The following is a 27967-nucleotide window of genomic DNA, read 5'->3' as shown; positions in this document are numbered from 1 at the left end:
TTGGCATCAATTAGAGGTTTACAATTAAGGCTAGTGTCCAATCTATTGGGAGGTAATATGATCTAGCCCTCTGCCTTCAGCAAGATATTTTACACCTTAAATTATGCTACCAAAAAAGTAGTGTCACCCTCAGTTTATAGATGAAACAACAGAGACATTTTTATGATCCACTCAGTTTTAAAAGCAATACAACAAACTTACAATTGATTCACTCATTCTGACTCACAGAGAATAGGTATTTATTTTAATATAAGAATGAATGTGTCAACAGGATACCAAGAAAATTCAGTGAAGAAAAAACAGTCTTTTCAGCAAATGGTTTTGGGGCAATTAGATATCCACATGCAAAAGAATGAAGTTAAACCCCTACCTTATACCATATACACAAATTAACTCAAAATGAATCAAAGCCCTAAGTGTAAGAGTTAAAGCTATAAAACTCTTACAAGAAAACATTCATGACCTTGGATTAGATGTCATTTTTTAGAAATGACATGTAAAGCAATAAGCAATCAAAGAAAAATAGATTAATTGGAATTCATTAAAATTAAAAACTTGAACTTTAAAGAACACTATTAAGAAACTGAAGAGACAACCCACAGAATGGGAAAAAATACTTGCAAATCATGTATCTGATAAGAGTCTAGTATCCAGAAATAAAAAGAACTCTTACAAATCAATGATAAAAAGACAAAAAAATTAAGAATGGTCAGAGATTTGAATATACATCTTCCCAAAGAATATATACAAATGCACATGAAAAGATGCTCAATATCATTAGTCATTAAGAGTATGCAAGTCAAAACCATGATGAGATACCATTTCACAACCACTAGGATAATTACAATAAAAAAAGTTGGACAATAACAAGTGTTGATTAGGAGTAGAGAAATTGGAACCTGTTGCTGGCAGGAATGTAAAATGGTGCAACCACTTTGGAAAACCATTTGGCAGTTCCTCAAGAAGTTAGACACAGAGTTACCAACGACCAAGCAATTCCACTCATAGATCTATACCTAAGAAAATTAAAAACATTTGTTTATAGAAAAATTGTATGTGAATGCTCACAGTGCTATTCATCGTAGCTAAAATGTGAAGACAACCCAAATGTTGTCTTCAACAGATAAACAAAATGTAGCATATCCATACAATGGAATATTCAGTAATAAAAAGGAATGAAGTACTGATGCATGTTACAATATGGATGGACCTTGAAAACATGCTAAGTGAAAGATGCCAGACACCAAAGGCCACCTATTTTATGATTCTATATATATGAAATGTGCAGAAAAGATGAATTCACAGAGACAGAAAGTTGCTAAGCATTGGAGGGAGGGGAAGTAGAGTGTAATTGCTAATAGGCATGGGTTGCTTTCTGTGGTGATAAAAATATTCTGGAATTAAATAGTGATGATGGTTGCACAAATTTGTGAATATACTAAAAACCACTGAGGTGTACATTTTATAAGGGTGAATTTTATGTGAATTTTATCTAAAAATTTATTTTAAAATGAATGTGATTTTAACAATCTGTTAAATTATCTCCTGTAAAGCTAGAGAAGTTACACAGTGAAATGGGACAAGCACTGAATCAGGAGACCTGCCACATCTCTGTTACGAAGATCTCTGTCTTGGTGTGGGTCAATCATTCATCCTGTCCAGTCCTTAGTGATGACTTGCAAAATAAGGGGTTGGACTCATAGATGATCTCTAAGGCACCTTTGGTTTCATAGCTCAACATTTATAAGCCTGTACAAAAACTTAATACTTGGACAAAATCCTAAAAGGAACCAGATGCATACTTGTGTACTCCTTGCTGTATTTTGGATATAGATGAGGCTCTATAGCATGACATGGAACCATACCATCCAAGTTCAAAGCCGTGCTTGGCTGCTTGCTAAATGCCTGCTCTTAGACAAGTTATTTCACCTCACTCCATCTCAACATCGTCCTCTGTAAAATTGGATAATAGGATTGCCTACCGTTGTAAATGTTAAGTGAGTTTGTATATTGAAAGCACTAATTATAGAGTACACTCATAAAGGATGAAAACAAAGCAAAGGTGATCATAGCCTTTGGATACTGCTAGAATGAATGTCTAGATTGCAGATAGAGATGTGTTTTGTCACTTTTGCAAATGTTATTTCTCCTGCTCCTTACAGAAAGTCTAAAGGTAGCTATTTTACAGGAGAATACAGAGTTGGAACTATTGAGTGACTTGAGTCAGGAGCTGAGGACTGTCCAGTTCAAACGCTAGGGCCCTTTTCTTCCTTCCCAGAGACCACACTCCAGGATTCCAGGGGACCGTGCTGACATCAAGGCATTGCAGAGTCTCTAGGAGTAGTATGTGGAGGGATTAGCTAACTAGCATAAGAAAATGGTTTGGAAATTTGATGGGATCAGCTCTGTAGTATGTATTATGTGGAGGGATTCGCTAGCTAGCTAACTAGCATGGAAAATGGCATTTGAAATTCTTCTGAAGATGACCCCTATGTTTTCAGTCCTCCTCTCAGGTGTACTCAGATGATTTTTTCAGAACCTGCAATTTTTCAAAATATACTTAGATTATATACTTTACGTATATTTCTCTAAATCATATTTCTACCCACAGGTATTTTTTAAATGAATAAAATGGCCAGGTATGGTGTCTTGCACTGGTACTCCCAGCTACACTGGAGACTGAGGAGGGGAGGACCGCTTGAGGCCAGGAATCTGAGACCAGCTTGGGCAACATAGGGAGACCCCATCTCTAGAAAACAAAAAAAATCAACCTCCCATGTATACCATTCTAAATGGAAAACTGTATTGACACATTTTCAGTAGAAGTTGTCACACCCTCCCTCTATGCAAGTAAACACAACCTCATTCTTTCACTATAAACATATAATTGAAGGTTAGCCATGAGTTCTGGATGTATTTAAATAATTTCTAGATTTCAGAGACTATTAAAAGTCACACAGTCAACTTTAAGGAGATCATTCAATATTGTGTGTTTAAAATAACACTGAATGTACTGTATTTGCTAGAAATAACATTATTATGGCTTAAAACTGACTGAATATTTCTGAGACAGATTTGTCTCCCCCTTTGTTCTTTTGTAGACAGCATTCCCTCCACCTAGTAACCCCGATTTCTGTAATTTCTATTAATGAATAATAACAATAAATAGGCCAGGTGCAGTGGCTCACCTGAGGTAACCCCAGCACTTTAGGAGGCCAAGGCCGGCGGATCACCTGAGGTCAGGAGTCTGAGACCTGCCTGGCCAACATGATGAAACCCCATCTCTACTAAAAATACAAAAATTAGCCGGACATGGTGGCAGGTGCTTGTAATCCCAGCTACTCGGAAGGCTGAGGCACGAGAATCGCTTGAACCTGGGAGACGGAGGTTGCAGTGAGCTGAGATCATGCCACTGCACTCCAACCAGAGCAACAGAGAGAGATTGTCTCAGAAAAAAAAAAAAAAGACAATAAATAATAAAAGCCAACACTTTAAGCACTGACTCTGTGCCATCGTTCTCTTACATATATTATCTTATTTAATACTCATTCAAAAATGATTATTAGCTCCATTTTATAGGTGAGAAAACTGAGGTCCAGTGGTGAAGTATCTTGCCTAAAGCCACACAGCTAGGAGGTGGTAGCATCAAAGAACTGGGCTTTCCTGCTCTTGGATCTTATTGCTGAACATCAGTCCACACTGCTTATTTCTCTCTCCACCCAAGCCCAAATTCATCTCCTCTGAGAAGAGTTCCGTAAGTGATCCTTGCTCATAGGAGTTTGTTTTCTTCTCTATTCTTTCAGCACTTACACACTCAGTTTGCAGAGCATTCATTCGCAATTTTTGGAAAATTTTGTTACTTTTTCAGTGTTATCAAGAATGCATAATTTGTGCATCAGGCTAAACTACTATCTAATACAAAGAAAAGTCTGCCTCCTCTAGTTTTTTTGAATTCTTCTGCTATGACTAGTGAGTGAAACAATGTTCTGAATAAAGTAGTGTTCAGCAGATACTATCAATTCACAGCTCATTAATCACAGTGTTGAGATTCGCATATATGTAACTGCTAACAAGTATTATAGCTCATTTCCAAATCGATTTCGTTTACCAATGTCATATACTGCAACTACTCACCCTTGTATCTGATACCTTCAGTTATATAACTTTTCAAATCTGATGATGACAATCAATAAGAATGGCTTGGATGTCCTCAGAATGTACATGATGTACAAATAGCCCAAAGTCTTAGCAACATGAGCCTTCCAAACAATGCGATCAGTAAATCTTGTCCTACAGGCTCAAGGTGCTCTCTGTTTTCCCTGTCGTTTGTACCGCTCTCCACGCCGTTTAGCTGAGAAGTTAAATCCAGCATAACTACATTAAAAAATGTATCTGATATTTTCATTTCCTAACAAATGAACCAGAAATTATATTTTGCAAGTAGGAAAGGCATGTTTTCTCCAAATGAAACTTAAAATCTTACATCTGCTCATAAAAATGTTGAACATCTGAAAATATGAACAAATGCTGGAGTTGCAGGAATGACCTAACAGCTGTTGCACGCACAGATGTGACGTAAAAAGCTGCAGACACATTATTCAGCTATTCAGAAATAGGATCTGGAAAGCCTTCTATTTTGGTACACAGCGAAAATTTATTTTTCTCTTGATAAGCCAGGCCTTCAGAAGTTAAAAAGAAGAGACTTCTATCTTTAAAAACCCAAGTCGATATTTGCTACAATCATGCAATCAAGTTCTCCTTTCTACTAATTTAAATTAATAGCCCAGTTTTTTAAAGATGTACAACCTAAACAATGTCCCTGTGGATGTTGAATTAATTAAAATTGGCAGGGCATTATGAACAAGCCGTAGTATGATTTTCTTAGGAGAAATTTTTAAAAACACTCTTTTTTTCTTTTTTATAGACATCTAAATATGGAGATAGACACACAGATAAGAACTGTAACAGGATAAGAGAAGAAATTCGAAATCTCAATATTTCTTCCTCCGGTCAGAAAATGAGTAGTGCCAACCAGAGCCACCATGTTGGGCAGCACAGGACGTAACGTCACGAGGCCCCTACCAGGGTTGCGCCACACTGTGTTAACAGTGCCTGCCAGCCTGGCTCCCACTGATTCTCTGAGCTCCAGCCAGATCAGGTGCCTCCAATCCCTGCTCTGGTCCAAGTGCTTGCCTGATTCTGAGCCTTTGCATATGCTGTTCCCACTGCCTTGTACGCCCTTCCTAACCCTTTCTCCTACGGAATTTACACTACCCTCCAGAACTCAGCTCAAAAGCTAATCCTCAATGAAGCATTCTCTAACCTACAGATGCTGTTAGCCTCCCTGCTATACTCTGATTGCACCCTTCTCCCACTCAGCCCTTCCCACAACTGTAATTAAATAATTACATGGGCAGTTTGTCGCGTAAGTGTGATCTACCCCCTAGACGGCAGGCAAGTTTTATGAGAGTTGTTTTTCAGCTGAATTCCCAGCACCCAGCAAAGTGCCTTGCCCATAAAAGACACTCAATGTAATAGTACATACATGGTACTTACATTCTCATTTTACTAGCTCAAACAAAGCACTGTCTATGATCTTCTGCTTTCCCATTTTCCTATACTTTAAACTTGATTCTCTGGCCTTCAATTAACTTAATGCCAGAAGAAAATGGATTCTGGAAAAAAAATAGCCAGAAATATGCATCATGCTCATAAAATACCACTGGGCTCCACAAAATGGCTCAGGTAAGAAATGCCATCTTGCTCCTTGGTCCAGTCTAATTTCTATTCTGGTGTTATTCCCTTTTGGTCTGGTTTCACAGTCTCTACTGAGGGAAACAAAAACACGAAAGACACTCTCAGGATCTTGCATTCCTCTTGGGGATTTCATAAGGCTATTTCCACAGCTGATGATCACTCTGACTTTGGGCAGGGAGAGGTTAAGAAAAAAAATGCAATATTCTGCAACAGCTGAAATAATTTTCTGCCAAAGCCTGGTTTTAAATTCAAAGTATGTTTTCTCTGTATGTAGAAGGCAGTAAAAGGTCTAAAGTTATAATGTGACATATAAATTTAGCACTCTAAGATGCAAAAACAGAGCAGATATTTTTATACACTACTCATAATAATAATTACTATTGACTCTAAAGTAAGCAAATCCATATTTGTTTTCAAGTTAAGTGTGTTACTTGAGAATATTTGAAAACATTTGCTAAGGGGTGTGAACGGTGCAGACTCTCATCAAAATCCATCTGTCTGAATCTATTAACTGGCATTTCCCCAGCTGGGGCATTCCTCAAGTCCTACATAACAAAAGCTCCTTATGCCAGGAGTGAGGGCTGATACTGAACTTAGAAACTGGATTTATTTTATCCAGAATTAAAAGTTCTAAATGGATTTTGTAATCGTGTATCTTTACGACCCAACACTATCGAACACAACAAAACCAACAGATGATGTCAAATAGAAAATTAGAGTTTGAGCTTCAAAGTCAAGGTAGTTATAACTGCTTTTCTATTTTAAAAAACAATTTGAAAATATCAGGGTAAGGGGTGTTTAGTGTTTCATGTCTTTTATATCCCCCCATGGACTTCATTGCTTTCTGTTTTTCACCCAATGTTAATGAAGAAATGTTATCTTCGATTTTTAGAATTTGTATGTTTTTGAAGGACTACAATATTTAGATTATCCCGAATCAAGAAAACTCTACTTTCATCATCTATAAAAAGACTGCCTGTGTTTTCTGACTACATGGAAGGCCGTAACAAATGCCTGCAGATTGATTGTGATATGTTGGTCTTCTACATCCTTGTCAAGTTTATCCCTAACATCTTCCTTTCTGAAAATGGGTGCTGCTCCTCTAGACTATACCGGAAATGTCCTTTCTATTGCCCTGTGTTTACAAACCCTGGAATCTCTATTTTACTGCCACTCATCTTTTCTCTTTCATGTATATCAAAAGTATATATGCTATATTGTGCATGTGTGTGTGTATATATATATATATGTATATATTTATATTATCTTTTGAGGAAGTAAACTGAAAAGCTTCAGAACCTACACATCAAAAAGTTTGTCACAGTTTGCTTGCATATCACAGGCAGTTTGTCGTTTTCCCCCCAAAACCTCACTGGCACAACAGTGTTTTTAGTGTAGCCAACACTACTTCCTACTGATGCTGAGTAAGTGAAGGCTCAGTTAACTCTTCTCTAGCCTTCATCAAATCCTAAAATGGCCGGTATGTGAGGCCTCCGTAGCTCCAAAAGGAAATAGGATGAGGGCCTTTCTCAGACACTCTGCTTCCTGCTATCAACCAACAGTTCTGCCCACCAATATCTCCTGATTATTCTATACAGAGAGGAAAGAAATGAATAAAGAAAATTCCAAATGAACATAAAGTCTTGGTATAACCTAGGATTTTGAGTCCTTTTCTTCACAAAACCTTTTTATCTGAGGTACTTTAAAGAATTGTTTTTTTATCCCCTTCCCTTGGTCCTATTATGGGCTGAATAAAACTATCCAAATGTTACACTCCAAAGGCAAAGAAAAGATTTTTTTAAAAAAGAGTAAAAAAATGCACACACTGCATCCCCAAATCACCTTAGAAAGTCATCTTGAGTCCTGTGAAGCCCAACATTGTCTCTGTTACTAAGAAGCAGAAAAGTGGCCGGGCACGGTGGCTCACGCCTGTAATCCCAGCACTTTGGGAGGCAGAGGCGGACGGCTCACGAGGTCAGCAGATCGAGACCATCCTAGCTAACACAGTGAAACCTCGTCTCTACAAAAAATTAGCCAGGCCTGGTGGCGGGCGCCTGTAGTCCCAGCTACTCGGGAGGCTGAGGCAGGAGAATGGCGTGAACCCGGGAGGCGGAGCTTGCAGTGAGCCGAGACAGCGCCACTGCCCTCCAGCCTGGGCGACAGAGCGAGACTCCGTCTCGAAAAAAAAAAAAAAAAAAAGGAGTAGAAAAGTGAAGCTGAAAGAATATATAATTCATCAATCGGCGAAACGTGCAGAGGTGATTTATCCCCATCTCCCTCTCTCTCTCCTCCAGAAACACAAGCACTGCACTTCAATGGAGTTAAAAATCAGCGCTTCCTTTCAGAACAACTGTAAAAATTACAGGATGTAGAGAATCATTTTAAATAGGTAGCACAAATAAACAGGAAATCCCCTCTTCCCCACCTGGCCTTCCTCACCCACTCCCTATGCTAGGAAAGCCCTAAAGAGATTTATCAGCCAGAGATTTCTGCCAGAACTGTTTTCACTTAGTTAAACATCACTTTTGTACACTGGAGTTTTACAAAGAGTCCATCAAGGTAAGAAGCTAAATTTGAAATGAAATTTTCTTTTAGTGTATGTCAATAAAGTAATGTAAACCAAACACAACACCCTATGTACTAAGTTCCCTGTTTTAAACTATTGTCTTTGGTTTCTTCCTGTACTCCGACATTAAGGGGGGAAAAAGGAAACTGCATTCAGAGCATCTGCTGAGTGATATAATGGTGTTTTCAAAGTGGGGTTCACACATCAACAGCCTCACAATTCCCTGAAATGGTTCTTAAAAATGCAGGTTCCTGGATCCCCATCTGTTCAATCTGATTTTCTGACAGGTGGATTATTTATTATGTATACTGAAAAACACCTCAAAGTGATTCTTTTGTACTAAAACTTGGGAATTAATAAAATGACTGCTTCTAATGCTTTCATATAGGTATCTTATGTATTAGGTTAAGAATATATCTCACCTCAGTTCTAGCAATCCATTCACACTCAAGTGGTGCTCTTATAATTTGTTGTACATGTTTATTCCCCTTTAAGCAGCAATAACCGTGCTGTTCTTCCATCTTGGACACTTCATGGTCACATGCCTAAGCCATGTGACTTCGTTCAAGTTCCTAAGCCTGCGTGAACTGTGGTTGTATGCTATGAAAACTGAGCATAATTCTGACCTTCCAGGACCGTTTTATGTATTAATTTCAATCACAAGTGTGCCTGGCACATGGTTAGCACGCAAAAAGCTGTAGTTATTTTAATTTCCCTTGAAAAAAATGGTGCACCTAAGAAATAGTTGTACATTTATCCACAATTAGTGCTTCAATCTTAGAATACCACACTAGAAATGTGATGATAAACCAATGTTACCATTTAAAGTATACATGTGATACCTACATGTCTTCTGTCTCCATTAAATAAGTTCTCTTGAGAGATGATATTTACTTTTTAAATGCTGGCCAGCTCGAAATATTTTCCAAATGCTATTTTGAGTACACTTTAGACGTATGTGATGATTATATTTGGTAATTTTTATTTTGCATTTATATTTACTTTTCTTTTTTTTTAATTTTTAGAGACAGGGACTCACTGTCACCCAGGCTGGAGTGCAGTGGCACAATCATAGCTCACTGCAGCCTCAAACTCCTGGGCTCAAGCGATCCTTCTGCCTCAGCTTCCCAAGTAGCTGGGACTACAGGCATGGGCCACCACATCTGGCTAATTTATTAAATTTTTTGTAGAGATGGGGTCTTGCTATGTTGCCCAGGTTGGTCTTGAACTCCTGGCCTCAAGGGATCCTCTGGCTTCAGCCTCGGATAGCACTGGGATTACAGGCATGAGCCATTGTGCTGGTCCCTTTGGTGATTTTTATAATCAACATTATTTTTTATCATTGTAAGTAAATAAATATAATTTAAAAAGAGGGTGAAATTTGTCCTTTTAAATACATGGTAAAGGTGCTACATTTATGCACTTTGAAAATGGATTTGCTCTTTAAAATAGTTAAGTTTTTCATGGTCAAACCTGATGAAAAGAAGGTGATTGATCTTCAGGAATCCAAAACTGAAACCAGAACAAAGAGGAGACTTGTTTTCTTGTGCTGTTCAAAAGTTGACAATTCCCAAGAAGGGCTTCAAGTGTTGCTGAGATAAGGTGGTAGGCCACTAATATCATTTGGATGTAAATATTTCAGTCTATGTATATTTTTAAAGTCTGTCTTATTTTGGCTTAATCATACCTAAAGCATTATATGTCATTTTTTTTCATATACTGTCTCTCTATAGGGTTCTTGAATTAATATACTGGAGTGTGAAAATTGTTTTTCCAACAATAACAATTTCCATCTATGGCTTCTAGATTAAGCAGGATCCAGGTATAATGGTGATAGAGACTGTGATATGAAGTAGTTTATGCTAAACCAATATGTTCAGAGGTTTGAGGGCTCTGGAAACAGATCATGTTGTTCTTAATGTTTACCTCAGAGTACTCTTTAGCTTTGAGAACCCAGGCCAAGAATCAGCTAACATTTTAGAGTCAAAGTGTCCTCATTATAAAATGGATATGTTAATAGTACTAACCCTATGGGCCACTAGAATGAAATAAAATAATGCATGAGAAGTGCTTAGCACAGTCTCTGTGCTAAAACATAGCAAGGACTCCATCACTGCTAACTATTGTTGGTTTTTCTAGAATCTCCATGATGGCAAGCAATCATTTCAACCAGAGTGCGGGAAATGCATTATTCTTTTTGAAAGATTGACCAAGAAAGGGTAAGAGGGATGAGGTCGTGGGATACATGGAAGTTTTTCTCTAAGCAGCACAACCATCTCTCTAATTTAGCTCATAATTCCTTTGTGGTCTTATAAATACAGTATTAATATTCCCCACACGCCAAATAGGGGCCCTTGAGTCACAACAAGAGTTCTAAGGGTGCCAGTGAGTTATCAGTGGAGGTAGGCATCAAATTCAGCATTGTTTTCAGCTGGGTTCTCTAACAGTTCACTGCCTTTCATATGCAGATGATTTGTTATGCAATAATTTAATTCAATGGTTTTCATAAAGAATGCCACAGAGGGCCTGCTTCATGTGTGTTACTTTGTTGTTGCCCTGGTGACATTTGAAGAGCCCTCAGGCAACCACAGATATCTGAGGATTCCAGAGAGCAACTTCATATGAACAAAAAGGCTAAGTGTTACGGTGCAGCTGTTCAATGCAGATTCTCAAGTTCTGCACCATGAATTAATACTTTTCTTCTGGCTTCTTATTTTCTTGCCTCTAGTCAGTATGTTAAATAAATTCAGCTTTCCATGAGAGGTTGAACTTATACATAATCAAATAACTCAAAAATTTTTAATGAAATTTTGTGAAACCTTTTAAATTATGTACCCCTAAAATCATTCTGTAAATATACTGAAGTCATGGAATTACAGGATTTTTTTGTCTTTTAAATTCTTTATTTTGTGCCAATTTAGTTTTTATGACATATAAAAAATTGTATATCTTTAAGGTGTACAACGGGATGTTTTCATATACATTGTGAAATGACTATCACATTTCAACTAATTAACATATCTATTCCCTGTATATAGTTACCATTTGGCACCCTTTGACCAATATTACTCCATTTTCCCCTCTGTCCCACTCCAGGCAACCACCATCCTACTTTCTACTTTGACTATTTTAGATTCTACATAAAAGGGAGATCATGCAGTATTTCTCTTTCTGTGTCTTGCATACTATTTTGCTTAGCGTAACTTCCTCCAGCTTCATCCATGTTGTCACAAATGACAGGATTTTCTTCTTTTTTAAACCTGAATAATATTCCACTGTGTGTGTGTGTGTGTGTGTGTGTGTGTGTGTGTGTGATTGTATAAAATCACTTTCTTTTTCTTTTTTTTGAGACAGAATCTGGCTCTGTCACACAGGCTATAGTGCAGTGATGCAATCTCAGCTCACTGCAACCTCCACCTCCTGGGTTCCAGTGATCCTCCTGCCTCAGCCTCCTGAGTAGCTGGGATTACAGGCACCTGCCACCACGCTCAGCTAATTTTTGTATTTTTAGTAGAGACACGGTTTCACCATGTTGGCCAGGCTGGTCTTGAACTCCTAACCTCAAGTGATCCGCCCCCATCAGCCTCCCAAAGTGCTGGGATTACACCGTGCCTAGCCAAAATCACATTTTCTTTATCTGTTCACAGCAGGACATTTAGGTTGTTTCCATATGTTGACTATCGTGCAAAATGCTGCAGTGAACATGGGAGTGCAGAGAGCTCTTTACAATCCTGTAGGACTGCTTGATCATATGTTCCATTTTGAATTTTGGGGGAACCTTCCTACTTTTTCCATAATGGTTGTATAAAGTTATATTCCTAACAACAGTGAACAAGCGTTCTACTTTCTCCACATCTTTGCCAACATTTGTTATCTTTTATCTTTTTTACAATAGTCACCCTAAAAGGTATGAAGTGATATCTCATTACGGTTTTGACCTGCATTTACCTGATAATTACAGATGTGGAGCACCTTTTCATATGTTTATTGGCATTCTGAATTTCCTTTTTTGAGAAGTGTCTATTTTGGTCCTTTGGCCATTTTTTAATCCAGCTATTTGTATTTCTGGTATTGATTTGTATGAGTTCCTTATATATTTTGGATATTAAGAGTTTTAAGTAGTCATTAATAGTTGTGAGCTCTTTGAAATCTTGCATAAAGCAGGTCATCAAGAAATGCTATGAACAAATAAATATAGCCTTTGACATCCATTTCAGATTTCTTTTCAAGAGGGTGCTTCTAAAGTAACTATTACGCAAAAGTCCTCTGAAAAAAATAGGTCAAGAAGTGACATTAGTTCCACTATGAAAATTATTGGCTACAAAGTCTCTGTAATCACCACATGTACTTCTGACACTTACTTTAACTCTAAACTTGCAAATCCAAGTAAGGGCACCAAGGCTTGGAGTGAAGACGCCCCCAGAGACTGGAAACTCGGAATTTCCAGGATCTCTGGTAGGTTCTGCTAATTGAACAAAAGCCATCTTTAAAAGCCATGGAGGACCTCATGCTCTTTGCAATATCCATGCAAGAAAAGAGGCTCTCAAGAGGGGTATGCTATAAAGTTGTAGAGCAAAGTAATTTAGACAGAATGGATATAAAAATAAACAGGGCTTGTGATGCTCATGAGAGAGAAAAGAAAATGGATTCACATATTTTTATCATCCTGGAGTCAGAAAATAATTTGCAGACTATCCGATAGAGCACCAAAGGATGAGGTTTGCAAGCTCCTCATCTAGCTCTGAGCCCCCTTGCTAGTCTTCTCTTCACTGGCTCTTTTTCTTGCACCTCAGGTCCCAGCAACATCAAATAATTCCTCATGCTGCTCTGTGCATCTGTTTCTTTGCCTGTGCTCTGTACTTCCTTCTCCTTCCAGTGTAATTTCTCTCCTTTAAGGCTCAACTCAGAGACCTCCTCTGTGACAAGCCACTCCACCCTCTGATCTCTCCCTACATCTTCGTTCTTGTTTTCTTGTTTTGTTTTGAGGCGGAGTTTTGCTCTTTTTTGTCCAGGCTGGAGTGCAATGGTGCAATCTCGGCTCACTGCAATCCCCGCCTCCCAGGTTCAAGTGATTCTCCTGCCTCAGCCTCCCAAGTAGCTGGGATTACAGGCATGCACCACCATGCCCGGCTGATCTTGTATTTTTTTTTTAGTAGAGAACGGGTTTCACCATGTTGGTCGGGCTGGTCTCGAACTCCTGACCTTAGGTGATCCACCTGCCTCAGGCTTCCAAAGTGCTGGGATTACAGGCGTGAGCCACCGCACCCGGCCTCTTCTTCATTCTCCTACTACCATACTTGTCCTAAATTCCTTGAGTGCTAGTTAAAATTAGGGTCTTTTTCATCTTTTCTCAGCGCAGAGCACAGCAGTGTCTGACATACGATGTTCACTCAATAAACGTTTTTCATGGATGAATGAATGTAGCTAATTTCTCCCAATTGCATAAAAAAACCAAGGGCCAGAGAGTATTTGCTCCTTCCTCTTAATTATATGATGGTCTTTACATAATTAGCAACTAAGTATTTTTTGTATAATTGAGACATTAACTAAATTTGAATAATCAAGGAGGCCTGTAAAAGGTCTCACTGCTTCCACTCTTGGCCTGTATTGTCTTTTCCCTCCACATTTTACATCATAAACCAGGTAAATTGCTCACAGCAAATCATACCCCAAAGCATATCTATACTCTTTCCCAGGCATGAGGCTGCAGAGGAGCTGGCTACCTGTCGACCCCATTCCCTAAACCTCTCCCTGTAACTCACTGCATTCCAGCCCCACCCACCTCCCCACCTATCCACAGACACTTCCACAGGCTCCGCTTTCAGGACTCATTCCTGTCCTTTTCCTTCTGCCTAGAACATTCTTTCTCCCAGATCTCTGAATGTCCTTGCTTCAACACCACTTCTCCAGAGAGTTCTTTTGCAACGAACTGAATGTCTGTGTCCCCTCAAATTTCATATGTTGAAGTCCCAACCCCCAATTTGATGGTATTGGGAGATGGGGCTTTTAGGAGGTAATTAGGTCATGAGAGCAGAGCTCTGGTGAATGGGATTAGTGGCCTTATAAAAGGGACCACAGAGAGATTTCTCACTCTTTCTGCCATGTGGGGATACAACCAGAAAAAAGTTGTCTGCAGACTGCAAAATGGTCCTTTTTAGAATCCAACCATGCTGGCACCCTGATCTCGGACTTCCAGCCTCCAGAACTCTGAGAAATAAATGTCTGCGGTTTAAGCCACCAGTCTATGATATTCTGTCAGAGCAGCCCACACCACCTGAGACACCTTTTCTGTTCATTGTATCCCAAATAGCACCCCGTTTCAGTCCCCAGCTTCTCTACATTTTTTGTTTTTTCTTCGTGATATGTTAATTACAACACTTACATATAATTATTATTGTCTCCACTACTTGAATAGAAGCTCAGTAAGGCTGCTGATTTTGTCAGTTGTGTTCAACACTGAATCCCCAGTGCTGTGAGTGTTTAGCATAGTGAGTCCTTAAGAAATATTTGTTGAATAAATTAAGTGAATGAGAACCTTGAAGTCTTTGTAAAAATAAAATCATATAATTTGAGAAATTACTCAAGAAACTCATTTTTTCTCAAGCTCTATAATAATAATAATAATGATAATAATAATAATAATAATTTTAAGTGGCCAAAAGGGACATTTCCACTTTAAACAGATGACAAATATATTCTTAAATTTCAACTATGCTGGCTGGGCGCGGTGGCTCACGCTTGTAATCCCAGCACTTTGGGAGGCCAAGATGGGCAGATGCCTTGAGGTCAGGAGTTCGAGACCAGCCTGGCCAACATGGTGAAACCCCGTCTCTACTAAAAATACAAAAATTAGCTGGGCTTGGTGGCAGGCACCAAATCCCAGCTACTCAGGAGGCTGAGGCATGACAATAGCTTGAACCTGGGAGGCAGAGGTTGCAGTGAGCCAAGATCGTGCCACTGCACTCCAACTTGGGCAACAGAGTGAGACTCAGTCTCAAAAAGTAAAATAAAAAGTAAATTTAAACTATGCCTTCTCTATTTCCCTCCTCCCTCCAACATGCAATAACAACAGCAGTATTAGGTTCCTTTAGCTGTAAAATGAAAATTTCCAATTCCACCTTAGAAGGAGGCTGGAGGGTAGGAGTTTATCTGGCACAAATCTACAAAGCTGACAGGTGCACCAAACACCTGAGGGTGGGATCATGGCAGGACGGGTGGGGTTTGGGGTCATCAGAGGTAAACTGAAGAGGAACTCACTTAGGAGGGAGCAAGTCAATGCCTTTCATGTCCTTCAGTCTTTCCTTTAATCAGTCACTGAGTCAGTTAGGCTGCCAAGAAACACTTATGAAACATGAGAAAGGCTTTGCTCTTGAAGGTAAGTAAGGTACCATCTTTTCTTTTGAAAAGTTGGTACTCTGGAGACTAATTTCAGAAACAGGCATCTTGCTCAGGAATGAGTGGCCAAGTATGATTTCACTTATAATCACAAGAGTCAGTGTGACTTGAAGTTGGGCTGTAATCTCAAACTTGTCACTAAGGAGATAGGTGACCTGCAACAGGTGAATTTAACCTCTCTGAAGTTCCATCAACTCTTCTAAAATGAATGACTTGGACAAGATCATCTATAAGACATCCATGTGCTCTAATACTTCATGACTGAAAAGAAAGAAGAGGTAAAAATATTGGCTGGAATTCCCTTGTCATATTAAAAAGCTTGAAGAAAAAAATATCTTATAATCTATCAACAATTCACTTTTTAGAAGTTTGCTAGGCACTGATTTGCAAGAGAATAAGAGAAGGCATCCATTCCTGTATTTCCTCAACAATTAGGTTATTTTACTATGTGGATTATACAGCAGAGGGTGAAAGACATTTTTAATGCAAGACAAAGTTTCTCTATTCTAGTACAAAAGAAATCTTGCTGGTGAGACAAGGACCAGATTGAAATACTCAGCAGAGTGGATGGAAAAGGGGGAAACTTGAAGCCAGATGAGACTCCGGTCTGCACTTTACTACCTGCCCTGAACTTGGCCAAGTTCCTTCACTTACCTCATCTTTAAAATAATGATCGGGACCTCAGTGTCATGGAAGGATGACATATGGAAAAACCCTTAACCAGGGCCTGATACAGAGTGGACCCTCGCCAGGGCTGGTCCTCCTGCCCTCTCACCCCCAAGACACAGAAGGAGAGACCCTCAAGAGGTGGGAGTGGGCATCACTAGAATGGAATTGGCAAGGAAACCATGAAAGGCTTGAGCTAGCTTTTTAAAAATGGGCAGGATCTAGGTAGGCAGAGAGAGAGATAAAGGTATCTGACCTGGAAGACATTCCATGGCACAAGCCATGAGCCTGAAATAGCCATGAGAGTTTAGAGCCATTTCCAATAACAGCACCAGGCAGGCGATAAACAAACACCTGGAAAGGTTGCTATGAAATAAATACACACACACTCCTACACCCCCCACCCTCCAGCAGCGCACACACACACCACACACTCACACATTTTAAAATATAGCCTGTATTTTAAAAAGCTTTTCTGGTAGTTCCGAGGCTCCGTGAGGTTTGGGTGTCACTGGCTGGGTGGAGGTAACAGCAGCTGACTGACCTGGACAGGGCAGAGCTCACACTGGGCAGCAGGAAAGTGACGGGAATGGTCAGCACTGGAGTAGGAGCCTGGACTCAATCTCCCTGCCATGCCCCTGCCATGGAGCCCTGGGAAGCCACATGATGTTTCCTATCCTCATTTGTCTCATTAATGCAATAGAGATCACGGCACCAGCTTTGTCTCCTGTGAGGGACTTTTGTTACAATCTGTTGATTTTAAACCACTGTTATATTACATTCATAGACTAACACTTAGCTGTAAAGCGCTAGAGAAAAATTCAGGATCACCATTAATCCCCATCGTTATCATGGAGACTCTGGGATGCTGGAATGCCACAGCCAGCTCCCTCTGTGACGCCCTGTGTGAGGCAACAGTAGGGCAGGACTCCAAAAATGGTTCCATGCTGACACTATGACACCCATGAACTGTGATGCCTTCCTAAGTGCTAGACTGTGATTAGGGTGGGGGTCCTGCAGTCACTGGGGTTTCATAAGTCATGAGAGTCATGCCGCTGTCTCAAACCTACATAGCTACAAGTAGTGGCTATGTGCCTTGCACATGCCACTTAACCTCTCCCAGCCTTGGAGGTTTCTTCCGCCTAAAGTAGGTTAGTAATGGTAAGCATAGTCAACACGTACCATTATGTAGTCTGTGCCATACACACAGCAAGCAACCAACGAGGTGTGTGGAGGCTGAAATTCAGCCCCGGCTACATTCACCAAGCCACACAACTACGGGGCTGCATTGTCACAGAAGAAGCATCTTTTTCTAATTCATCATCCCAGAGAGGACTGATGTGAATTTTCTAAATCACAGCAAGGTGCTGTTTGTGCTAACAGTGACCCTGGTAGTACCTGCTGAGAAGCCTGGGCATTAAATAAGAACATGCATGGAGTCCTTAGCACAGTGCCAGGAATACAATAGAGTCCAATACTGGGTAGCTGTTAATGTTAAAATATCATTCATTCATTCATTCATTCACTCAACACCTCCTGTATACGAGCTACGTGCTAGGGCAGCTGGCACGTCTGCAATGAATAAGACATTACTCTTTCCCTGGATGAGCTTGTGGTTTAAGGGTAAACAGAGACAGAAGTAAATCATTATATTCAAGTATGAATACAGGAGGGCTTCTCCAGAGTGATCTTATAGCTTAAATTTCTGAAGACTAATGACTGTGCTGTTAAGGTTTAATTTATTTATACAAATTCAGCATTTCATATCTGAAAAGTAAAACTTGTTATAACTCTTTGATAAAGCTGCTTACACATCTTATACTTCCCTGTGTTCAGATTAGACACACAAAACAGGGTAATCAAGCCACTGTTACGGAACCACCACCTGTGTCCACTTGGGTGCCAGGACCCTGCGGTCAAAGACAGGTCCACCCTCTTACAACATGGCCTAGAAGTGGCTGATTATAATCTGCCTGCTGGCCATGTTCGGTGGCTCACACCTGTAATCTCAACATTTGGGGAAGCCGAGGTGGAAGGATTGCTTGAGCTGGAGAGTTTGAGGCCAGCCCAGGCAACATGGCGAGACTCTGTCTCTTCAAAAAATTTAAAAAAATTAGCTGGGCATGGTAGCATGTATCTGTAGTCCCAGCTACTTGGGAGGCTGAGGTGGGAGGATGGCTTGAGCCACAGAAGTTGAGGCTTCAGTGAACCAAGGTCACACCACTGCACTCCAGCCTGGGTGACAGAGCAAGACTCTGTATCAGAAAAAAAAAAAAAAAAAAAAATCTCCTTACTTGTGTTCCTGTTCAGAACTACTCAAATATATTATTGGACGAAGTAGCCTAAGAGCAAGTGAAAACGCATGCATGCACTCTTATTTTCAGTTGCCCAGAAATATCAGGTTGGTGCAAAAGTAATTGTGGTTTTTGCCATTGAAACTAATGGCAAAGACCGCAATTATTTTTGCACCAACATAATACTTCACATTAAATAATAACTTTTAAACAAAAGAAATATATATATACCTATATGTGTATATATTTTACAAAGTTTAATGTAAAATATTTACATTTGCATTAGCAAAGGAGGATTTAACCTATGCAATTTTATAAGACTAGACACCAGTCGGCTTTAGTGTTCTTCCCAGAGACAAATGGGAATAATGACAGAATAAAATGTCGGCAGATATAAAACCCCGATGATAAAGGATAGGCTTTATGACTACCTCTCCTAATTTCCTCTTCTGAGTAAGTACCCTAGGTGAAACCTACACAAGAAAGAGCTTTAATGGTTTTAATAGTAGTGGTTTAATGAACTAATCTATTATGAGCATTGTAAATATTTAATTAAAAAACAGCTTAATTAAGACATTTAAAAAAAAGATCTGCAAGTCTATCATATCAAGAATTGTACCTTGTCCCAATTTCCTATTATTCCTCAGTACCACAATACTTTGTAAAAAACTAATTAAAATATTTGCTTCAATATACGTCATAAGGAAATACAATCACTATATCAGTAACTCTGCAAACATCAAGGGTCATACTATTGCGTTACTTTATAATGCTGTTGTCAGAATCAATAAACAATAAAATAAAACAAACACACTTTCTTTTTTGGGGGTTCACCTTCCCCAAAAGCAAGGGACACAGAGGATGTGGACTGTAGATTGTAGATACTCAAGGGACTGTTTCCAAGGTCTTTTCAGTGATTTACACATGGCTGCATATATAACACCAAGTCACCAATGAAGGTGAATTCACAAAGCAAGTCATGGCTCTACAAGAACTGGCTTCCCCTGAGTGCAGGACCAGCTACATCATTTGCAGGGTCCAGGACAAAATGAAAATGTGGGCCCTCCATTCAATAATTATTAAAAATTTCAAGATGGTAACAGCAGAACATTAAACCAAATGAGGGGCCCTTCTATGCATGGGGCCCTGTGTGACTGCAGAGGTCACATGACCCTGCAGTCAGCCCTGCCAGAGTGTGGTGCAAAGACTGTTGAGATTTTAGAGGAGTTTGCAGGCTCTGGACTCCTGACTTGTCCCCTCTTGTCCCTTCTTCAATTCTGGTAGACGTAGTTCCAATAGCAGAAGGTACCAGTTATAAGTTGCTGGTATAAGTTGCTAAGTAGCCAAAGCTTCATGGGAGTGACACTGGTAGGTTTCCTAGGGTACACTTATGGGCTTCTGCCCTTTCTCTCAACTATCAGACCAACCCATGAAATCCAGACAGAAAAGGTACTAAAAGACTGAGGACATTAAGGTTCTTTTAGACTCAGGGTCTAGTTTTATGGACTCATTGATCTTTAAAGTTAAATGGGACCTTAGAGATTATCTAGTCCAATTTCTCTCATTTTAATTAGGTCTCCATCAAATTCCATTTAGGCCAAAAGCATGCAGATGAATTCTCATTTGCATAGCTCTACAGCTGATGGCGATTTTGATGATGAAATCATAGTTGACAGTCTTTCAGAAAGACAAAATGTTAGTATAATGAAAGATTCATGATATAACACTAATGGATCGATACGAGATGCTGCCAGCCATGCTAACAATATATTTGGCATTTGATTTTTTTAAAAATCCCAGTCAGAGCAACGAGGGTGAGTTGAATGTCTTAGTACTTAGAAATCCCTGGACATGGGATCTAGAATGAGTTTATAAAATACAGGAGATCGAGACCATCCTGGCTAACATGGTGAAACCCCGTCTCTACTAAAAATACAAAAAATTAGTCAGGCGTGGTGGCACGTGCCTGTAGTCCCAGCTAATCAAGGAGGCTGAGGCAGGAGAATTGCTTGAACCCAGGAGGCAGAGCTTGCAGTGAGCCGAGATTGCACCACTGTACTCCAGCCTGGGCGACAGAACGAGACTCCGTCTCAAAAAAAAAAAAAAAAAAAAAAAGATACAGGAAGAAAACATATGAATCTAGAAGTAAAGGAAATGGGTGGTTTCAGGTGGGATTTAAAGGATCTCCTTTATCAGGAACACATGTCTCTGCTCCTCTGTTCCCTACTTATATGTATGTTGTCTTCAATAATCCCTTACGTAGGGTTTATTATGGGCCAGACACTGTGCTAAGTGCTTTGCAAGTATTAACTCATTTAATCCTCATAACAACCCTCTAAGGTAAGTACTATGCTTATCCTCCCCTTTAAAGACGAAGCAACTGAGAAACATTGAGATTAATTATCTTGCCCAAAGGCCCACTGGTTTAACTGGTGGAGGCAGGATTCAAACTCATGTAGCTTTGACTCCAGTAGCTGTTCTTAACCACTAGATCGTGATGCTGTGCCAGTCATCTTCCATCATGCCCTAATACCACCAACGCTACCCTCTACTACACAGTTATGGGAACCAAAAGTTAAAGGACATGCATTTAAGATACTGTACAATCTATGCTTCTAGCACTGTAGTTGTGACAAATATTTATATCACCGTATGACTAAACTGATGCTAATTTCACAGATGTTAATACCCATTATACAGTTTTGATTTTATACGTATGATATCCCGAATAGCTTCCAGCCCTTTCCCACTCTTATGGTGCTACTCTAAAGGCTACACATACACTTTTCATTTGTCTTTGCTTTGTTTTAGATGTAAGAGCTAGAAATCAAACACTTAGCACAAAGCCTCTCTTCTTTCTGTCTAGAAAGAATAAAACCTTCTATAAGATAATACTTGAAATATGCAAAAGCTTTTTCGACTTATGTTCGTTCTAACAATAGGTTCTCTTTTATATCTACTGCTTAGGAAATCTTTTCTTGGCACTAAAAGAAAGACACAATGGCCGGGCGAGGTGGCTCATGCCTGTAATCCCAGCACTTTGGGAGGCCAAGGCAGGTGGATCACAAAGTCAGGAGTTCAAGACCAGCGAGACTCCGTCTCAAAAAAAAAAAAAAAAAAGGAAAATACAATTTATTACCAAGACTATGAGGACAACACCTTGTGGCCAGGAAAGGTGCAATCCATCAATGTTTTCTAATTGGTTATTAAGAGTTCTGTGATGAATACAACTCAACATCAGGTAAGGGAGGGAAGCACTATCTTGCCATCTCTGTAGTGTCATTGTGACAACATGTATGCTCCCACAAAGCGGTAGATTAGCATAACTTGTTATGCTTTTTATGATATTCAAACATTCATACTTTTAGATTGTTCTTCTAATAATAAATATTTATTTCCAATGGAAAAACACTTTTTTTTTTGAGATAGGTTCTCGCACTGTCACCCAAGTTGGAGTGCAGTGGTGCAATCATGGCTCACTGCAGCCTTGACTTCCAGGGCTCAAGCAATCTTCCCACCTCAGCCTCCCAAGTAGGAGTAGCTAGGACAGACACATGACACCATGCTCAGCTAATTTTCTTTATTTTTTGTAGAGACTGTCTCCCTGTTTCCCAGTGTGGACAAACACTTTCAAAGATGCTTCAAGAAATTTGAAAATGTTTCCATTTTATCCAGATGCAGAGAGAATAAGAAGCATAAGACCTTCCAGTTTAATATCATTGCAAGTAAATGTATGAATTTTTATGGATTGCATAATTGTCTCTCTTGTTCATTGAATTTCCTATACAGGAAGGAGAAAGGAGCATTCAACAAACACAATATGCCATGATGCACTATAGATAATAAAGCCTCTATTGTACAAAAAAACAGAAACATAAGATTCTGAAAATTGTATTTTGGAAAAAAATGTTACTACAGAAAGATACTGCCTGAGAATGTAATATGTCTTGACACAGCAGATTTGCAAATAAAATATTGTGTAGTCATGGTACATTCTATACTGCTCTTGTGCAATTTCTGGAAGCTTGCTTCATTTCTGGTCAGATAGATGAGTTAAGTGATTTGGGCAGCATAGTAAAATTTATGTGCCTCACCAAGATACAACCATGGTACTGAATTAATATCCTGCACTACTGTCCCAACATGCTTTGACAAGGATGCTATTTCATGGCTCAATACTTATGGACTAACTACAAACATGACAAAAATGTTTGTCCTTCAACTCAACTGTTTTAAGACTAAACATTCAAGGACTCTGAAAAAAGCCCAGAAATGTTTTAAGACTTTTAAAACACTTTTATTTTCATTTTGCAAGCTCGCTAAACTTGCAAAAGGACAGAATAGAAATATACTGTTGGATAAACCCCTAGGAAACTTTACAAAGTCTTAAAGCAAAATTTTCTCCATAAGCTGCTTTGTTCAACATAAGATGTAAAAAACACAAAAGAGAAGTAGATATTAATTTCATTAGACATGCTCTATGTCTAAATGATCAAGTTGGTGGCTTACAAAAAATCATATTCTGTGGTCCTCTCAAGAAATTTCAGTGAACGGCATGGCGCGGTGCCTCAAGCCTGTAATCTCAGCACTTTGAGAGGCCGAGGTGGGCGGATCACAAGGTCAGGATATCAAGACCATCCTAGCTAACATGGTGAAATCCCGTCTCTACTGAAAATACAAAAAAATTAGCCAGGCGCGATGGCATGTGCCTGTAGTTCCAGCTACTCGGGAGGCTGAAGCAGGAGAATCGCTTGAACTCGGGAGGTGGAGGTTGCAGTGAGCCAAGATCGCGCCACTGCACTCCAGCCTGGGCAACAGAGAGAGACTCCATCTCAAAAAAAAAAAAAAAGAAAAAGAAAAAGAAAGAAATTTCAGCGAACCAGCTGGGCTTGTGCCTCTTATTCAGAGCAGCCACCAGCAATGAATGAATATGGTCTTTCTTTGTTCCAATTCAAGGAGGACACTGTATTGCCCCCCAGGGTGGGCCAGCGTATGGCAGATAGGTTAGGCCAAGGTTAAGATACACGCTTTACAAATGCAAACTTTTTTTTTTTTGAGATGGAAGCTCTGTGGCCCAGGCTGGAGTGCACTGGTACAATCTCAGCTCACTGCAACCTCCTCCTCTTGGGTTCAAGTGATTCTCCTGCCTCAGCCTCCGGAGTAGCTGGAATTACAGGCATGCCCCCACCACACCCGGCTAATTTTTGTATTTTTAGTAGATACGAGGTTTCACCATGTTGGCCAGGCTGGTCTTAAACTCTTGACCTCAAGGGATCTGCCCGCCATGGCTTCCCTAAGTGCTGGGATTACAGGCATGAGCCACTGTGCCGGGCCACAAATACAAACATTTAAGACATTGGTTATCTATTTATATTCTCTGAAAAATTTTACCTTAACCAGTGGTGTCATGGGCAAAGCATAACCCTTAAAGATCAGTAAATGGATGCTATATTGGAAAAATCAAGATGCAGAGCCTTTCCTACGAGCCAAGCTTTGTTTGATCAGACTATTCCTGGGTATCAGGACACTGGCCAAGTCCTGCCAAAAGTAAAGCTCTTATCCCATTATATGTAGGCCCAACCAGTTATAGTAATCAGAGAAGTGCTCATGCTAAAACCATTTTTTATTTAATAAACTGTGTTTTTCTTTTTTGTGCATATGCAGGCAACTTGAGAAGTATTTTCCTGAAAAACAAGTTTGTTTGTTTGCTTGTTTACCTTGCAATATAATTTTTAAATTAAAAAGGCATTTGATTAGGTGAAGGGCAGTGGCGTGATCATAGCTCACTGCATCTTTGAATTCCTGGGCAAGAGCTATCTTCCCGCCTCAGCCTCCTGAGTAGCTGGGAGCACAGAGGCATGAGCCACCATGCCCATCAATGATTATTTTTGTTCATCAACAGTTCTAGGACCAAATTCGTAACTCTATCACAAAAGATTATTCAATATAGCAGTACTATTGTGATAGAAGAATGTTGAATTTAGAAATAATGTTGCTCTCTTTCTATTTTCCTGAAAATTTAGTACATGCGTATGTACTAATAGTACATGCATATGGACATATTTATGTCCAAATATTGCACTCTAACCAAAGAGCCCCCCCAGGACTTGGCCCTTGGCCGCTTCCCCTTATCTGCAATCTCTTCTAAGTAGCTCCACCCAGTTCCAAAGTTTTATAAAGTAGTCATATGCCAATAATTCCCACATTATATCTCTGGCTCTGACTTGCCTACAAAGCCGATACTTATGCATCCAATTTTTTGACTTTTACTTTTGGATGTCTAGCAGGCATTCCAAAGCTGATGGAGCCAACAGAGAACCTTTCAGTCCTTTTTCTCTCCCATGCAAATCTGCCAGTTATCCTCATCTTGGCCAACATTGCTATACTCCACTTAGCTGCTCAGATCAAAACCCTAAAACTTAAAGTATAATAATAAAATAATTTTAAAAATTATTAATTCAAAAAAAAAATCTGACTGGGCTCGGTGGCTCATGCCTATCATCCCAGCACCTTGGGAGGCGGAGGTGGGAACACTGTTTGAGCCCAGGAGTTTGAGACCAGACTGGTCTGGGCAACATGAAGAAACCCCATCTCTACAAAAATGCAAAAATTAGCCAGGAGTGGTGATGCAAGCCTGTAGCCCCAGCTACCCAGAAGGCTGATGTGGGGGGATGCTTGAGCCTTCAAGGTGGAGGCTGCACTGAGCCATGATTCCACCACTGTACTCCAGACTGGGCAACAGAATGAGACCCGGTCTTAAAAAAAAACACAAAAAACAAATCTAGCAGTCCCTCTCCCTAGCTTCCAACAACCAACCTGTTATTGTCTCTATTTCAAGACATGCTCCAAATCTGTTCCTTTCTCTCCATTTCTATCACTATCACCCTAGTCCATGTCTCTGTTTATCTCTCACCTAGATCATCACTGGTAGTAATTTATTCAGGTCTTGTCACTCCTCTGCCTGAAGCCCTTTGTTCTTATCTCCTGTAGAACCAAATCAAAACTTCTTTTCCTGGCAACAAAGCCTAACCTTATCTTATAACCTGACCCTCTGTCTACGCTTCTGACATCCACTCTTACCACCTATTTCATTATTCTCCAGGCACCACTGATCTTTTTTCTTCTGTCCCTGTGATATGACAAGTTCCTTCTGACCTCAATTAAGCAAAACTTTTCTTAGGGCTTAGAATATAACCCTGTATCAGCCCCAGAGTTCTGCAAGTTATTATGTGGGAATTAAGGTAAGTCAGTGGTTCTCAACCTGGATTGCACAGTGAAATCTTCTGCAGGGCTTTTAAAAATATGGATACCCAGACCCCATCTGAATTGAATCAGAATCTCCGGGAGGAGGTCAGAGAATTAGTACTTCTGAAAGGCTCCAAATGAGTCTATGTGGCTAAAGTTGACAACCCTGATATAAGTGATGTGCTCTTCTTTTCTAATTTCAATTGTATATTTTCTTGACTTCGATGTTTTTCTGTTATTGTTAATATAAATAGCGTCTAAATGTAGTATCATCTCAAAAGATGTTTAAAAAACAAACAAACAATGCTGACAGAATAGAATGGTCAATTCTTCACAGAAAAGTGATGACAAAACAGATACAAAACACATGAAAAGAATAGGTGAGTATCATCCTGTACTTTTGATATTATAGAACACATTTAGATTTTAATGAGGAAGTTTTTGTGGCTCATGTTTTATTCTTGATCTTGCTTTGCATTGAAGTCCCAATCTTGTGTTTATATCACTTCACAGGATGCTACTGTTGACTTTGAGAATGAATGAACCTGTTTTAACATGACAAGAACTCACGGAAATTTGGTGGAATTAATGTTTCTAACAAAACTTGAACTTTTCACTGTTTTAAGTCAGAATATTTTTGGCAGCAATATAACTTCCTGTGTCTATGATAAATGATTTTAAATGCGACTATAAAGAAGATCAAAAGACTTAGACATCAATTAGCTCACAGGCTACCTAAATATTGTTATATGAGTATAATGGAATCAAACATATGGATTACATTTCCATTAAAATAGAGTAGGGTTTTAAAGCAGAGAAGCAGAAAGCTTTAGGAAAGTCATTTGAATGTTCTTAGACTTTAACAGCTAAAAAGTAATTCAAGCTGCTTACAAACACCAAAAGCTAACGGGTATGCTTCTGCCTAAAGAATTTAATGATGCCATAAAAGTTTAGAATTGTCACCAGCAGTGGTTGATTAGGGAACTGGGGAAGCCAAAATAACCTGTCACTCTCCCACCTTGAAGAAACCTGCTGTGCATGTAGGGTTTACAACAGCATCTCATTCTTGTAGCTCTCCCAATTGTTGTGGGCAGAATGAACCACAGAGGGGCCCTGACAAGCTAGATGTATGGCTGTTTGTTTGTTTCAAATCCCTATAAGCCCATACACTAAAGAGTGCAATGGAATGCTTAGGGGACAAGCTACTTTAGGTGCACAGGGTTATCCCTGTTACTCCAGGAGGGAAGAAAGAGTACTTTTCCAGTTCTTTTTGTTGTTCTTTTGTAATTGAACTGCAAGTGACAGAGGGTCTTAGAAAGGATTTGGGGGTCCACAGGTCTCCACAAAGTCCAGGGAGGAGGCCACGTGGTACAATAGGAACTAGGCACAGATGGCTTTTGACTTCTGATGACCTGAATTTGAATCCTGCTTTGAACACTAACAACTAAACAATTACCATCATTATTGTAATAATGGATACTGAGATGACAGTGAGAAAAACTTGCTGGGCCCCATGAGCAGCATAATTTTAGAAAATTAAGAAGTATGCATTGACAACAATTCCACAATCTAGTGGAAATTTAGCAACTGCCGCAGAATTGGAAAGCCCAATAAGAGCTCCCAATATAAGTTCTTTAACAGTAACTCCTTTTCATATTTTTGCAATGAAGTGAATATATTTGAACATCATTCATATCTTATCTTTCCATTGGTTTCATTATTTGTGTCATTGTGACCTACGTTAAGAAATGCTTTTCCCAGGCTATTTGTTCAAACAAAAAAAAAGGTCTTGCTTTGGGGCTTCCTTGTTAGGAAGATTTCAGATTTGACCTGGCATTTGCTAAGGACAGTCTCAAATGCTTTTGTACCTGTGGTACCCAGCCTCCAGGTTGGCCCTCAATCATCCCCACCTCCTGGTAGCCACTTCGTGTGTAGTCAGTTCCCTGCAACATGATATGTCACTTCTGAGATCAGGTTACAAACACTGCAACTTCTGTCTTGAGTGCATGCTCTCTTCTCTCAGATCTCTGCCATATTGTGTGTC

The 27967-nt window shown here is 39.6% G+C and overlaps 1 protein-coding gene and 1 long non-coding RNA gene across 4 annotated transcripts in view; one reads left to right on the top strand and one right to left on the bottom strand.

The window, feature by feature from the left end:
* Positions 1-21826, top strand: part of LOC131383278 (uncharacterized) — a 53871-nt gene extending 32045 nt beyond the window's left edge. For 2 of the 3 annotated variants that reach the window (XR_009213189.1, XR_009213186.1), the window contains exons 3-4: positions 10463-10542; positions 21646-21826. This is a non-coding gene — a long non-coding RNA (uncharacterized LOC131383278). Of the gene's footprint in view, positions 1-4924; positions 5438-10462; positions 10543-21645 lie in introns of those variants that run through there. The other variant, XR_009213187.1, reaches the window with a different exon arrangement.
* STARD13 (StAR related lipid transfer domain containing 13) overlaps positions 1-27967 on the bottom strand; it is a 247468-nt gene that overhangs the window by 214942 nt on the left and 4559 nt on the right. The window lies entirely within an intron of this gene.

Source organism: Hylobates moloch, unplaced genomic scaffold (assembly GCF_009828535.3).
Source record: "Hylobates moloch isolate HMO894 unplaced genomic scaffold, HMol_V3 SCAFFOLD_4, whole genome shotgun sequence".
In the NCBI taxonomy this organism is placed as follows: domain Eukaryota; kingdom Metazoa; phylum Chordata; class Mammalia; order Primates; family Hylobatidae; genus Hylobates; species Hylobates moloch.
This window is presented reverse-complemented; position numbering and strand designations above follow the sequence as displayed.